Below are 16,920 nucleotides of genomic sequence, written 5' to 3'. Positions count from 1 at the left end.
AAGTGTGGTACAGGCCAGAGTTGGGGGAGGGTGAGAAGATTCACCAGAGAGAGCCAGGAGCAGAACAGTCAGATACACCAAAACACACTGCTAAGGGGAGCAGCAGGTGGGACAGGAGAGGTCTGCTGCACCATGTGGATAGCTCCCCAGCCACCTGGGATCCAACTCGAACTGCAAAGGCTGCAGACAGACTCATAGTGCTGTGCTCAACCCTCTGTGCCACCAGGGAGGCCCTAACAAGGTGGCTTTTTAAAGTGGAATATACCAACCTTGTGAATGGAGGGTCGGAACAGTCCCAACACTTTACCTCTGGGGAGGGGATGGAACTGGAACATCAATTGTTAGTGGTCCATGATTTCATCAGTTGTGCCTATGTAATAAACTTGCCTGAAAACCCAAAAATGACCAGATTAGAGTAGTATCTAGCTGTTCCTGAGTTATATTGTTATATAACTATAAAATAAAATTTACAAAATCAGCTTTTGTTAAGATGTTGGTAGTTTTCACAATTGATGTAAGATGCAAAATTGGGTCCATCAAATCTGAGGATCTCAAGCGTGATCTATCATTTTTAGTGCCTCCTACCATGCAATTCAGAACCCCCAAACCTGACCATTCTAAATAGGTTCTGCCACCTGAACCTCAAGACAACACATACTCTAAGACTTTTAATGGAAAGGAACTTTAATACAACTAGTGTTCAACACAGAAAAGACAAAGAAAGAATAAAGTTTCCAAATCAAGCACTTGAAGTTACCCATCCTCTCATGGGTTAATGCTTAGCCAAACAGGGTTGGCCCAAAGCAGGGCCACTGAGGCGCATAAGCCTGCCATAAGTCTAAAGCACCTCTGGTGGGGACCCTGAGGAATGGGACAGAAGGGACCCAGCACTCCTGGGAAGGAATGAGCAAAATCAAGCTAAAAGCAGCTATTGTTCACTTCTCCACAAGTCTTTTACCCACATCTGTTTCAACTGGTCCAAGACAAGAATCAAGAGCAGCTTTACATGTTTTTCTCTGCTGCATATGCCTCCTCTAGGTCTCTTACTGGCTCTTCATCCTTCTCCAGTCTCCTCTCCAGCTGCTGCTCCCAGCTTAGCTCCACCCTTTCTTGAGTGGGGCAGGGAACTTGGAAACTCCCTGTCCCTTGAGTACCACCCTGTTACAATATCTCTTTAAAATAAACTGGTGTGATATAATATGTTCAGTGTTTCTCTGGGTTCTGTGAGCTACTCTAGAAAATTATTGAACTCAAGAAGGGATTTATGAGAACCTGTGGTTTACAGTCAGTCTGTCAGAAGTACAAGTTACAACCTGGGGTCTAACTGATATCTGAAGTGTTGCTGGGGCTGCGGGGCGAGGTCCTCTGGTGGGAATGATACCTTAAAATATGGGGTCTGACATTCTCTCCCAGCAGAGAGTATTAGAATGGTGTTGAATTGTTTTTGTTTATTCCAAATTGTTTTTGCTTATTCCAAACATTGGAATTAGGTCCTCAGACCATTTATATACACTAAGAACATTGGGGATTTTATGCAGTATTTTTATTTCCCCTCATGTCCATCAGGAAGGAACACAGCATGAAATGTAAAACACATGGGTACGATCATATCACTGCTTTCAACACTACTCCTATCTCAGTGAACAGAATTCTTAAGAACATGATTTATTGTGGGCCTCCCTGGTGGTTCTGGGGTTAAAGGCAGCGCTGTGAAGCTCTCATCAGCCACTGCAGCATGAGTTCAATCCCTGGCTGGCGAAGGACCAACCCACATAGCGCAGCAGACCTCTCTTGTCTCGCCTGCTGCTCCCCTTAGCAGTGTATTTCAGGAGATCTGCCTGTTCTGCTTCCCCCCTCTGTCTCTGGTAAATCCTCTCACTCCCCGCACCTTTGACCTACACCCCAGTTCTTGTCTGCATAAATAAATATTAAAAAATAATATGTTCTATTGAGTTATGAAACTTAAACCAAGAGATTTTTATATAAAGCAAAGCATGATATCAAGAAAAAAGATCAATGAAAAAAACAAAAAATATGGAAACAACCCATAATTGGAATAATATGAACACAACACATTTGTTTTGTGTTGTAAAATTACACTATAATTATTGGAAAAAATCTCATTCCACTAGCATTGATCATTTCATTTCTTATTTTACATAAAATGAAAGTTATGTGTTCTCATTCTTCCAGTTCTGAATTATTTTCCTTCTTAACTTTTTTTTCTTCCTAAACTGGTCCTCTAAATGGTTATGATTATACATAAAATACATTTGAAAATTATAGATAATGTATGAAAATTTGGCATGAGTTTAAAACCCCTCATTTTCTCCATTTTCTGAGTAACACAGAGTTGTATGTTGGGGGGTGGGCAGCAAAACTATTACTCTTAGTTCAGTGTTGAGTGAAATTTCTAATAAAATAAGTAAAATTATCCTTAATGCAAAAAACTTTTTAATCCTATTCCTTGCAAACCTGAGTAAAATACATAGTCCTCCAACTGCAAAAAAAGGTCTGTAATTTTAAATATTCAATTAATTATGGCTCTATTATTTGTACCATCAGAACATTTTCAGGGAAGTGTCTCTTATGGGTTAGAAATGGACTATTAGTCATTAAAAAAATATTACCATATACTACAACAGGAACAGACTGTGAGGGCATTAGGCTAAGTTAAGTATATCAGACATAGAAAGACAAATATTGTATGATCTCACTGATAACATGACATCTAAAAAAAAATTGCACTCATAGAAGCACAAATTAGAATGGTAATTTCCAGGGACTGGCGGTGAGGGAAAAGGGAAGTCATTGATGAGAAGGTACAAGCTTTCAGTTACAGAATAAGTAAGTTCGGGGGCACTAATGCACATCATGGTGTCTATACCTAACAATACTATAAAACGTTATGTGAGTTGCTAAGAGAGTAAACCTTAAATGTTCTGACCACAAAACAAACAACACAATAATAGAAACAAAAGGTAATAATGTGAGGTGACAATGCGTTAGCTAACATCATTGTGCTAATCATTTCACCATATATATACATATCTGTGTGTGCGTGTATGCGTGTGTGTGTGTGTGTGTGTGTGTAATCATCACCCTAGACTTTCACAATACATTATGGCAATTATACTTCAATAAAACTGGGGATAGGAGGAGGGACTATAGGACTAGCAGATCCAAAGCAGTAGAAAAATAGCAGATACCTAAGTGAGAATGCTAGTATGGAAAAGTCCTTTTATACCATTTGTTCTGAAGAACATTTTCTATGTTAGATTTTTAGATTTGTTGGAGTTATCAATGCTTTTGAGGCATTTACTGCTTTATATGGAGATAAGATGTATACATTCTGATATAAAACTCCTGAAGTTTCAGTTCTGGAAAAATTATGGAAGCTTTTTGACATATTACTAAACATTTCTGAACTTTAGATTCCTTTCTGTAAATGTAAAAAGAATAATATCAAAGAATCTAACTGGGTTGCTGGGATTATAATTTACCTGTAAACTGCAAAATAAATTCACAATGTCTGGGTTTATTACTTACAAACCCTTACATTGAATCTTTCCTACAATTTGGGGGACAAAAGCAATGGAGACTTTTGACCCTAACATTCATAGATTCAGAGATTTCCTGTGAGCAGACTTCAAACAGACAAATTTATACTAGGAGTTTGAGTTCAGATTTATTGTTGAATATTAAAAAGCAACCCTAGACTATTGTAGTGGGTTATTTTCTCTAACCTTAGCATTTTGTTTTGTTTTGTTTCTTTTTATTATTACTTAAATACAAAACTCAATCAAATTGCAATATGAGTCACTTCCTTCTGCTATCCCTGAGGAAAAAACTAATAAATTCTGTTCATGGACCAATGGTAGTGATGAGATTTCTCATCTCTCTAGTTTGCAAGCTTCAGCAGTGAATTTATACACAATACATGCACATGTACATACATACACAAAGTTATATCCTATTTATATCTGATAATTTTACCATTCTGCTTTAAATCCCCAAATCAAAGTTAAATAAATTGCTGTTGCTAAATTAGCTCTGGTTGGTGAACATTTTATTACCAGCCCACAATAAGATAAATGTAAGTATTTAGTGAATTTTACAATCCTTTTTCATCAATACACTAGTCTCATTTTAATTTTTATTGGATTCTATAAGATTATCAGCCTAACAATGAACTGGAATTACAAAACAAAACAGAAAAACAACTTGTGCCTCTCCAGATAGTTTGTGAATCTCAGAGCTGAGTGCTACAGAAATCTTTTACTGTAAAAGAACCATCTTTACCTGAAAGGAGAAAGCATACAAGCATACATTGCACAAAAATGAACAATGATATAACACACACACATATAAATAAAAACAAAAGGACCTACTTGGTCTGTCTCTAGCTTCCTTCTCACCCCACTTTTCCTCTTGTCACACTGTCTCCCTTTGTGTGCTGGGACCTTCCCAATTTATTGTCATCTGTGTCCTTTGTGCAGCTGGAGGTGTGAGAGTGTGCATATGTGCCTGTGTGTGTGTGAGGGTGGGCAGCTGTAGGTATGTTTCTGGGTATGGAGCTCTCCCCGAGACCCGTGACTGGCCTGCACTTGGTCATTAGAAACCATTTTATCTAGAGACGCCATGTTTCCTGCTGAACTTGTCCATGCAGTTCACATTACATTGTATAGCCATAATTTAGTTTTTTCACAGCACTCAAGAGGCTGTGAATTATTGGTATTTCTAATTGTTACCTATTTATTTTCTGATACTTACATCTAGAACAGTAGCCTTATGACAGGCAGTGTCTAGTATATTGTGTTCATTGCTCTAACCTTAGAACCTGGAAAGGTGTCTAGAAACTATTGGGGGACCAACAATTAGCAATTATGTGTTAAGTTTTGAATGTTTAGATAGCACATTTTAAAGTCAAAAAAGTAATTTCACATAGAATATCTATTTTTATTTTGCTATTGGAAAGCCATTACAATTTAGAAAAAATAAATTAAGTTGGGTATGCTAATACTCTTCACTAATGCTCTCCAAAACCTTCACTTTTACCATAATTAAAACATGCTGATTAAAGAGACGGTGGAAAAAGATCTTGGGTGGACAACATGGTTGAGACAACCAATCCAGGACAACCTAGAATTATATTTTTTTATTTCAGTTTGACAAATCTCCTGGTCCATGTGAATTACAAATTCCTCATTTTTAAATATGAATGTTAGGTTCCCATTTATAGGACATATTAATAACATTACTAATAAGTTAACTCCAAACTTATTAACCAATTTAAATTATTTGTATTATCTATTTTCAAAGAAAAATCTGTCTCCCTTTCAGTAATTGTATGTATATATTCTTTCTATATAATTACACATATATGTACATATAATATATACAAATGCATACAGGCATACAAATATATAAATATATATCATTTAAAATTATACACACATACACACACATACATGCTAAAGATAGATTTTATTTTTATCAACAAACTCTAATTTCACCTGCAGAGAAAGCATTTCTCAACATCAAGCAATTTTTACTTAACTTTGAAAAATATTGTTCACCATTGAGGCCATAATTGTAAATCTAACTCTCCATCTAGCATTCTTAGCGATTTACTGACTGCTTAATTTGGTAGTTCGGGACCTATTCATAATTATAATAAAAAATACATGTTAGAACACATTTCTGAATGACACAGTTATTTAGTGACTTCCATTTCCACTGGCTAGGAACAGCATTATTGTCAACATTTAGAGAGAATTATTGACTTGCTGAATATGATACAAAGGAGAGCATGTAATCTATATGGAATTTCTACACATTCAACCTGATTCCTTTTTCCTACCCCAAACTTCATATATTTCTGATTCATGTCTTCATTTATTTAGTTCATAGTCTATCTTAAAATGATATTAACAGCTCTATTATAAAAATCAACTTGGCCTGAGTTAAAATCAGGAAATTAGAAATGACTGGTCTGCAGTAAAAATATTTATTCATTAGTTAGATTTCAGAAATACTTCCCTGGTGGGTATTTTAACATGACTAGGTTAAATAAAAGTCTATGGAATTGCTTTTTCTAACTCATATTTATAATAGGAAATGTTCTTCATAATAAAATCAGATATCCCAATTTTCTCAGGAAAATAACACACTGATGTACATGGGAAAATATAAAATAGTCTGGCTATATTATAAGAGTACTATTGGGCAAAATCTCTCTGCCATATAAACAGATAATGATTTATTTATTAGTTCTATAATTATTTCCTAAGGGCCTGTACTTGTGGGCATAGGGGATATTCAAGAGATTCTAAAACAAATAAGTATACTTTTTAAACATGCTCAAAACATACTTCTGGTTATAGTACGAGTCAATTGCATTCCAGTTGAGTACATTATGGAAATGTAGGGAAGAACATCTGGTATGGTCACTGGAATCACTGCTATCTTATAATGCTGGCTTTTGTCTAGCAAAAATAAAAGGACAGCATTAGATAAAATACCAAGAAGTATAGTTACATATAGTTCATTGGGTAGAACATCTACAAACTGATCAAACTGAATAGGAAGCAGATGAAAGTATAATGAATATCAACTTTAAACCGTCCCATCAGGTCAGTTTGGGAATGCCAAATGAAGACTTTACAAAAAGATATAAGAAAGTTCAGGAACGGTCTCATGTACCATGACTAGGAGTTTGGAAATTGATCCTGAATAACTGAAAGAGGAATGTGGTATGTTTAACATTTTGCACATTCTCACAGGTCTGTAATCTATTTGGGTATGTTTAGTTTTTATTGTTGAGACCAAAGAGTTCTTCAATCTCTTTTATCCTCTCACATTCCCTTGCTTTGCTTAAAGCTAAAAACTGAAGTGACAGAAAAACAAACATTTTCTTCTTTCATGGCCTTCCTTCTTACAACTTCCATAAAGTCAAATTTACCTTGACATTTTAAGAATAGAAAAGAGACTGTATTTTGAAAAAGAAACTAACTTTGTCTCTCTTCTTTATCCCATCAATAATTCTATGACTGCAGGCAGGAATGGGGCAGGTGGTTCCAAAATGTGGCTCCATTTTGGCATTTTTGTCCATATAGAATAGAAACAGAATGTGTCTCCTTAAGATTAAATATGGTAGATATAAGTATTAAGTGAAAAGAGTGCAATGTTGTCCTTAAAATGTCCCTTACTGGGCCTCCCTGGTGGCACAGGGGTTAAAATCTCAGCATCATCAAGCTATCACCAGCCACTGCAGCACGAGTTTGATCCCCGAAGGGCCAGGCGCTGACCCACATGGCACAGCAGACCTCCCCTGTCTTGCCTGCTGCTCCCCCAAGCAGTGTATTTCAGTAGATCCGCCTGTTCTGCTCCCCACTCTGTCTCTGGTGAATCCCCTCTCCCCAACACCTTTAGCCTATACCCCAGTTCTTGTATGCATAAATAAATAAAAATAAATCTTCAAAAAAAAAAAAAAAACCTTCCCCTACTGGAGAATGTGTTTAAATGTTTAAACCACATTTCCTCGGGCCACCCTGGTGGCACAGTGGTTGAGCGTTGCATTGCGAAGCTGCCCACAGCCTCTACAGCACCGGTTCGATCCCTGGCCACCGGGTGAGGGTCCCACATGGGGCGCAGAACTCTCCTTCCGCCCGCTGCTCCCCTCAGCAGTGTACTTCGTCCGTCTGCCTGCTCTGCTCTCTGCTATTACTCTAGGTGAATTCTCTCACCCTCCTGCACTTCTGACTGTACCCAGTACTTGTATGTATGTATGTATGTATGTATGTATGTATAAATAAATAAATAAATACACAAGTAAATAAATAAATAAATCTTTAAAAACAAAATAAACCACATTTCCTCTGAGAAATATGTTAATATGTTCCCAAGAGTACCAGAAACTGTATGTGTTATGCATGTATATGTGATATGTGTAATACCCTTAATAAATTCTAAGAGGACAAGATAGTTTAAATATATATTATTAATTGATAACAATTTAATTGTTTAAAAACATAAGCAATTAATCAAGAATTAGAAGATTTCTTGGGGGCCTCCCCGGTGGTGCAAGGGGTTAAGCACTGCACTATGAAGCAATCCGCAGCCTCTGCAGCACAAATTCAATTCCTGGCTGGCCAGGGAACAATCCACATGGCGCAGTAGACCCCTCCTGACTTGCCCACTGCTCCCCTCAGCAGTGCATTTCAATCTGCCTGTTGTGTTCCTCACTCTGTCTCTGGTGAATCCTCTCACCACCCCCATCTCTGGCCTGTACCCCAGATCTTGTGTGTATAAATAAATCTTTAAAAAAAAAAGATTTTCTAAAAATGGTGCTTTCTCCCTTACACGTACTTGCACACACACACTCACAAATATGAAAACCTTTCTGTGAAATACAAACTTGTATAAACACGTACACACACAGTAGCTCAAGCCTTCATTGCTGACCAAGAATTTCAATGTTTGACGTTAATAATGTTTTCTTTTTTTTTCAATGAGCAGGCAAGAACTACTTTCCTGGAGTAGCCAGTTTGCACACAAATAATGTGACAAGTTCCTCAACAGATCAAAATCTTGCAAGGAAAGGACCTTAACAGTGACACTTTTACATGTTTAGTTTAACTCTGAAGTCTTTGAGTTTGTTATAGGTGTAACAGGAATCACTGTTCCAACAACACAAGCCAGCAATGACAGAAGAAAGATGGCTTTTATCATCCTTCATTCCAATTCACCACCTTTATATTTATACTTAACTAATACATTCAAGCATTTCATTTGAAATCCTATAATCGTTTTCTGTTCATCAGAGCAAAATTTCCCATATTATTTTCTGAAACACAAATTAAGATATGTTCTGACCCCACAAATTGTGATCCTGAAAGAAATATACTTTAGAAACATTTCTTTAAAAAAAAAAAAAAACCTTTCTTAGAAATTCACAAAATTAGATTCCCAGTAATGACATTTAGTTTGATGTGACAGCAGACTCTTCCTGACTATACTATATTTATGTACACACAATATGTGATCGCAAAGAGATCCATTTTTAGAAACACTGACCTAGAAAACACAATAATTTGTAAATCTGTTAGCATGACATTCAAGAATTGGAAGAGTCTATACTAATTCTTATTTCATAACTATATTTCCGCTGAGATATTAAAATCTGGGAGAGTGGATTTCTTTGTTATAACTTCCCAAGACTGGATATACCACAGCTCAGCCTTTGCTCCCGCACAGCCCCCCAAACCACCCATCAGCATCTCAGTGCACTGTGACCTCTGCAGCCTCAAATTTCATCAGATTTTCCCTTATTTGATGTTTCATAAGCACACTGAACACTGAACACACTGTTGGGGTAGGAAGGTCATGAGAGAGTTTTGCAGGATAGTTATAAACAATATTATAAGTAATTTTGACAATCTCAAAAAAGTATAAGGTAGAGAAGAATATGCTCCCCATTATGGTTGAAAATTGACAAGGCATATAATAGAATCAGAGTCTCTGACCTGGATTCCAGAGCTTTTCTTGTCACTTCCTACATCAGAGATCACAGTGGTCTTTATTTTTTTGTGGATTTATCATGTTTACGATGGAACAGCACAGTCTCCCTCTGAGAACTGCTTTGAAATTAAAGTAAAATCAATGGTGTGAATGAGACTAGCTCAAGTTTGAAGTAAATGCAATTCTCATTTCAAACCATAAAATGAACAATGAAAATAACTAGCATGAATTCTGATGATTGTGTGATTCAATGTGCTATTTCAAAAGAGCATACAATATTTTGTTAAATTCTACATATCCACCCCTATTTCACAAATAAATAAAACCAAGTTTTAGAAGTTAAATATTTGCCTGCAAGTCATAGAGCAAGTCATATGTGGAGCTGAGATTCAGAGATCACATTCTTAACCAGTAAGCCTTATTGAATGCTCTGAAAGGTTTACAATCTATTACATAAATCTGTTTATCCTCCCCAAAACCCAGGACAGCATTGAGTATATCCTAGTTAGCAAAGAACTAACATATTTATTTATTTGGAGATACAATGTTTTAGTGGGCACTTTAGCCCATGGAAGATACAATTGATACTTATTTAGTCAGCTGCTAGTTCTAATTAGACTGAATTCAATACTAAATCCATTGTTGTACAACACAGTCTATTAGTTTCCAAGACAGAAAAACCTACTCTCCAGGTACATTTGAATTGGAGTACATAATATGTCTATCATCAAACACATTTATTAGTATATTTAGGGAGCCAAAATTCATATGCCTGAGTTTTCTTTATTTTTAATGAAGGGCTAAAGTCTATTAAAATGTCACTATTTTGAAACTTGATGTAACCTTCAAAATTACTGGGTTCTAGTTCAGCATAGATGTGAAGGTCAGGTCACAAAGGAAAACGAGTAATCTGTATCTTAAAATGTTAGTGGCAGGGCTGTGACACTTGGTTCTGCAGCTCAGAAATATTGGCAGGGATAGTTTTGCTTTCTATTCTTTGGAATGACACACTTTGCAAAGAACTAGAAGTTTAAATAAAATTATTGGTTAGTCCTCGATGGACAGACTTCTGGGTCAGATGGGACATGAAAATGAACTGGTTGACAATCAAGACTGAATAGTCAAACATCTTGACCCAAATTCTGTGTAAGTTCTTTCTTAATGAGGGATTTTTTACTCTCTTTCTGTGGTTGCTGCAGTTGTTTTGTTGCAGATTTTGAAGCTGTGCATGGTAGAACATCTCCCTGTCTTTACCTTTCTTCAACTATAATAGATATAAAGCCTTAGTGAGAATTTACTAGAGTCACTATCAAAAGAAGCTGAAACCTACCAAAGGAGGGAACACAAATGATTGAAGAGAACATAGTGAAAGAGAAAAACTGAACTCAAATTTGTCCATGTCCATTTTCATTGGCTTTTGTTTCTTTTTAGCTGTCTGCAGCCTCTGCAGCACAAGTTCGATCCCCGCCGGCCAGGGAGCTACGCACAAGGTGCAGCAGACCTCTCCTATATCACCCGCTGCTCCCCTCAGCAGCGTATTTCAGTCAATACACCTATTCTGTTCCCCACTCTGTCTCTGGTGATCCCTCTCACTGCCCACATGTCTGGCCTGTACCCCAGCTCTTGTATGCATAAAATAAATCTTAAAAAAAAAAAAAAAAAAAGAACAGGGCCTCCCTGGTGGCACTGGCAGTTGAGTGCCACACTGTGAAGCTGTCCACAGCCTCAGCAGTGCAGGTTCAATCCCGGCCGACCAGCAAAGGTCCCACAGGGCGAAGCAGACCTCTCCTGTCTCGCCCGCTGCTCCCCTCAGCAGTGTATTTCGTCAGTGTGCCTGTTCTGTTCCCTGCTCTGTCTCTCGTGAATCCTCTCACCCTCCCACACATCTGGCCTGTACCCCGGTTCTTGTATAAAAATAAATAAAATCTTTAAAAAAAAAAGAACATCAAGTATACAAGGACTAGATGGGATGTGTCCATGCAGACTAGACGAGACTGAAACAAATCACTCAAATCAATATCTTCGCCCTGCTCTCAGGAGGTCACCTGGTTCTTCCTTCACCCCCAAATTTTAGAAGGTTATGGTGCAGAACCATAATACCTGGAGAGTCATCCCCCAACCCTAACTATTACTTCTCTAAAATTTTTGTTTTGCCCTCCTTTTTGTCTCTAGTCTCATTATTGAGGGGGAAACTGATAGTTCTGTGCACATTAGGAAATCTAGCTTCCTCACAGATAAATTATATGTTATGTATTCTTTTCCTATCAAACTTGAATTCTGTATGTTACATCTTTCTACTTGTTCAATAGCCAATGGAATTGACCATTTTGCTGTCACAGTGCACAATTTTCAAAATTAGATCACAGTCTATAGAAACTTATTGCACTTAATTATTTTTATTTCAGAAACTCAAAGTGCTATTTTTTTTTCTCTAAGTGTACCTAATATAGTTCTCAAAACAGACTTGGTATATTATGTTAATATGTATCAGGGATGGTGATGATGATAAACTATAATAGTTTATTCATCAAAATATCTCTTACACTTAATGATGAATTATTTATTAATAAAAAATATTGAATTTTTTTGAGTATTTCAATAGTAAAGGGCAAATTATTTACCCCTAACATCTATCTATCTATCCACACATCTACACACTTACACACACATACATAATTGACCATGCCTCTCTCTCTCTTTTTTTTTTTACATCTTTGTTCATTTTTAAACAATGTTTGCTTCCCCCTGCCCTCAGATGGAGTCCCCATAGAATTTCCTTCACCAATGTGCCCGTGCACTATCACCTCAGTCCCCTGTGCTCCTCCCTCCTTTCCTCTAATCCCTCTCCTGACCATGTCTCACTTTACATGTTACATTCAGTTTCAGAAATTGCATAGGAAGTTCCTCTATTTCTAGAATCCCAATTAATAGTATATCTTTGTGAGGTTCAAAATAATCCATTTTACAGGTGATTATTTCAGTTTATAAATGTGCAATAGGCCTTATTGGTCAGTAATGATCCATGAATACTCACATAAATGGGCAATGATGTTTTGTAGATGGGAATTCCAAAGTCAAGGCCAGTAGCCCCTGCTCATGTGCCATACATTCCTTGGCATTTCTCATTCTATCTGCATAGCCTGATGTTGCCAGTCATTGTAACATGTCTCCTACTAATGATGCATCTAACTATATATCTCTGACTATTTGTTTGGATAACATTTTGTTTCTAATGTCTATTACTCTATTGCCACTCACTCTATAAGGCAGGATTGCGGGAAGTGAATATATGACGGGAGAGTCCTATAGGGATTACATAGACCTAGTCAAAAAATTGACAACTCCAACACATTTAGAACAAGTAAAAAAATTTTGTTTGTGTTTAAACAAAAGAGATACAATAGCAGTGAAATTCTTAGGAAGGTTCAGAGGCAGCACATTTAAGGATGAATCATCTCACTTTCACTCAGGTTCACGGACCTACCCATGAAGCCAGAGTTCACTTTGGATTTGGTCAAAGCACAGACAACTCAGCACGTGCCTCGATATACTGTCATATACTTCTCTAAGCCAGTGATCAGTGGGTCTCCTAGGTAATTCTGAAGAGTCTATTGCCAGTTCTCATTACATTTACAAATATCATCTTCTTAATGGGAACAGCTTCGAGAAATTTTTAAAGAATATAAGAGAACACACATCAAGTCATAAGATGATTTCAAATGAGGTAAAACCAGTGTTTACAAGGTATTTCTTATCCACGAAGAGAGGTTTCTGATGAGGAAAAGCCTCCTCCAACTCTGCTATTTCTTTTCTACTAAATAACAGGGAAAGTAATGATAACCCAGATTATTTTAGTGGAAGTTGAGTTATAAACACAGTAAGCTTTATAAAGTGGCCTCTTTAGCTTACCATTGGGTAATTTAAAAAAACCTGTTTTTTAGTATATATTTCCTGAGTACTTTCTAGAACCCAGACACTATTTTCAGCACTCCAGATGTTCTAATTTATATAGTTGTTCTAATAATTTTAAGAGGTAGGTACTAATAGTATCTTATTTAAAAAAAATATGAAAATAAGGTGCATAAAATTCTACTAGGGGTAACTTGCTTTCCCTGCCTGGATGGCTTTTCAGAAATGCCCCACATTAAGGAAGGAAGATGGCCTTGATGTTCTTTCAATCAGTGCAAATGAGTTGCACCCAGTGAAATTGAATTGCCCCCAGAAAAGGGGTTAAACCTTGGGGGAGACTCTTCCTTTTGTTGAGAGCCATTAGAGAGGAAGTATACAGCTATTAGCTCTCAGCAGCCGACAATTCCAGTACTGCGCAATTTAGTGCCTAAGTCCTACATATGTATTTTAGCAATGTACTATAGCATCCTCTGTAGCCATGAATAAAGTGGTGAATGAAGAGATGATTGGAATACATTTGTTTGATTTATCATCTGAACAAGAACGCTTCTTCAGTTTGCATAGGGTCGTATCTATCATATTCACCATGTTGAGATTTCTGTTTTTCATTTGGAAAAAGAAACACAATCTGAATTATCATCAAAGAATATTCATATATTCAAAATGATGAATATGGAACAACAGAGCCAACCCGTGGAACAGGAAATATGAGGCTTTTAGTGAAGACAAACTCTGGTTACCCGAGACAAATAGGAGGAAATGGATTATCTCAAAATAGCACCACAAAGGAATATAACACTAGAAACAATACTGAAATTGGATTATAATAAACTAGAACAATAGAAGAGCAAAAGGATTGCTACATAGACTGACTGAATCCCTTTTATTCTAAACTGGCAGAGGTTCTGATGATATAATCACATCTTTATTCCTGGTATCTGTTGAAATAACTGATTAAAATCACGGAAAATCTCTTATGGTACAATTGTCCAGCCACACTCTTGATATTCTCTCTAGAACATACTCTCACATCCCTCCCCTCCCCCACCCCCAGTATGATTGGCTGAGAATTTTCCAAACATTTAAATTCTGGGTTGGTTTTTGTTTGTTTTCTCCTTAACAATTTCTCCTATACATCTCTCTCCTTTTCAATATTGTTTAAATCTTATGGGTAAACCAGGACACATCTCTGATTAGAAACCTCTTCAGATAAATAGCTAAGTTCATCACTTTTAAGTTGTAGGTTCCACAAAACATTACAATACACTTTAGCCAAGTCCTTCACTTCATAACAAGAGTTGTCCCCCCCTCCAATTTCCAATAGCATGGTTCTTGTTTCTGTTTAAGATCTCAGAATAACCTTTAATATTCATATTCCCAATAACAGTCTAAGATAATCTTTGTTCTTCCACAAGATACAAGAGCTCAACTGGAGAGTAAATTAGGTCTTTTTAAATGGGACAGGAATCAGCAAAATCACAGTGATCAGAGTTCCATGAGAAACTGAAACAAGGGGCATAATGCATTTGGAAGTGCTGACAGAGCAATCTTTCTCTCTTCTTTGCAAACAGAGTCATTTATGGAGCAGGGGTGGATTTACCAATAAGAACATTGGTCCCATTGGACAGACAGATGAGAAGTAAATCAGTGTGTTCTCATGAACTAGCAACAAATGTCTGCCATGAAATTGAGACAGCTCATATCATCAAATATAACTCCATAGAGTCCAAGAATAGTGTGGCTGGAATGGGTATTTAGCTGAGAGGACAAGTCAGTGGAGATCAGCATGTGGACAGAAGCCCCCAGAAAACAACCCTCAACATTCAGTTTTCCTGACTTCATTTAATGGAACATTTGGATGAGCTTCCTTAAGTAGAAGATAATTGCCACCAGCTTCCTTTTGCATGAATACACCACCCATTAGTCTAAGAACTTACAAGCTACAGCCTTTACTCTGGCTTTAGGGAGGTGGGTAGACAGAAATTTCATGAGTGTTTGGCTGCTTCTTTTCCTCTGACTCTTAGGATTTTTTTTTCTTTCTTTTAGAAATATTGAAAATAAGGTGGAGCTAGAGTCAATCTGGGAACAGAAAATAGTTCTCAAATGTTAGGGTATGTTAGATTCACCTGGCTGGCATGTTAGGATTCAGATTGCTAGATTTCACCCTAGAATTCCTGATTAGTAGTTATGGAGAGGGCGCAGGAGTTAATGTGCATTTCTAATAGGTGTCCAGGTGATAATGATGCTGAAGTCTAGGGACTTCAATTTTGGAACCACTATCAAGGAAGAAGCCCTGGGCATATGTTTTAGAAAAATACCAAAAGGCTATAGACAGTATAGCTCACCATAATGTATATCTAATGTATATCTGTGTATGTAATGTATGCATATATGTGCATGTATATATAACTAAAGCAAATGTTTACATAAGGAAAGAGGAATATGAGGATTAAAGAATCAGGTATGTGTACAGGTAGCATATGGAGAAATGAGCTTTATGTTTTTCTTTGACCTGGGACAACAGAGGCATACACGACATAGGGAAATGTAATTCTCTCTATAAGTCAATACAACTTTATTACATCAGAATTCTGAAAGTGGGATTTGGGCCAAAGCTCTTACTCATCCATTTGTCAATCCAACAATCCATTCATTCATTTATTCATTCAATATTCATGAACACTCATAGATTGCAACTAATAGTAGATAATATCAATGTACCCATACCTCTCCCTCAGAAGATTGGGTCTTTAAGTCATAATGTGACCACAGAGGCTAGCACTACAAATACACCAAAAGAAACATCAAAACTGTCAATTTGCTTATTAGGGCATATTTAATAAATCCATTTCTTATAATTTTTTCCTTATTTACTTTCTATTTGGATACTTTATTTCCTAAAATTCTAGAATGGTCAATCAAGCAAGCTGCAAAAATAATTTTCACTTTTCTGAGTGTTCTTAGGTCAAATTCTGGTTTGAGGTAAAATACATATCCTTCTCTTATGAAATGTACTAAGGGTTTCTTTGTTAAGAATGTGATATTCTTTATTCAAATGATGGAAAATGACAGAGAGACAAACTATCATTAACTTTACCTCAACTTTCAGACACTAACCTCCACAACACGTCTCAGGGAAAAGAATTCTTAAACTATTTTCACAAAAGGTAAAAACTGAAGCTTGGAGAGTTGATCTGTACCCATTAGTAGGAAGTTCATTCATGGAGGAACTGAGATTTACCTCATTTACCTCATTTGGATTTGTCCAAATCCAAAGCCTTTCCTATGTCTACCAGACTGAAGCAGGAGGGCCATTCACAACTGAAGGAACCATTGGAAGCTATCCCAAGAACAAAGCTCGAGCTGATTTCTGCTTCTTATGCTTGATATGTATCGTGATTATATTGTTTCAGAAGACTTTTCTATCTCCCAATCCACTGTGCCATTATGTCTGTTCCTGGCCTCCTCTTCCATTAGAGCAGTTGGTAC

The 16,920-nt window shown here is 36.8% G+C and overlaps 1 long non-coding RNA gene across 1 annotated transcript; it reads right to left on the bottom strand.

Annotated features, from left to right (window-relative positions):
- Positions 1-275: 275 nt before the first annotated feature.
- LOC119249238 (uncharacterized) lies at positions 276-9,668 on the bottom strand. The gene is made up of 3 exons (XR_008552479.1): positions 9,528-9,668; positions 6,375-6,488; positions 276-387 (listed from the first exon to the last, which is right to left on the bottom strand). It is a non-coding gene; the product is annotated as an uncharacterized LOC119249238 (long non-coding RNA).
- Positions 9,669-16,920: the final 7,252 nt, after the last annotated feature.

Source organism: Talpa occidentalis, unplaced genomic scaffold (assembly GCF_014898055.3).
Source record: "Talpa occidentalis isolate TD23 unplaced genomic scaffold, MPIMG_talOcc4v2.1 talOcc4.17, whole genome shotgun sequence".
NCBI lineage: Eukaryota > Metazoa > Chordata > Mammalia > Eulipotyphla > Talpidae > Talpa > Talpa occidentalis.
The sequence above is the reverse complement of the archived record's forward strand: the minus strand, read 5'-3'. Positions and strand labels throughout refer to the sequence as shown.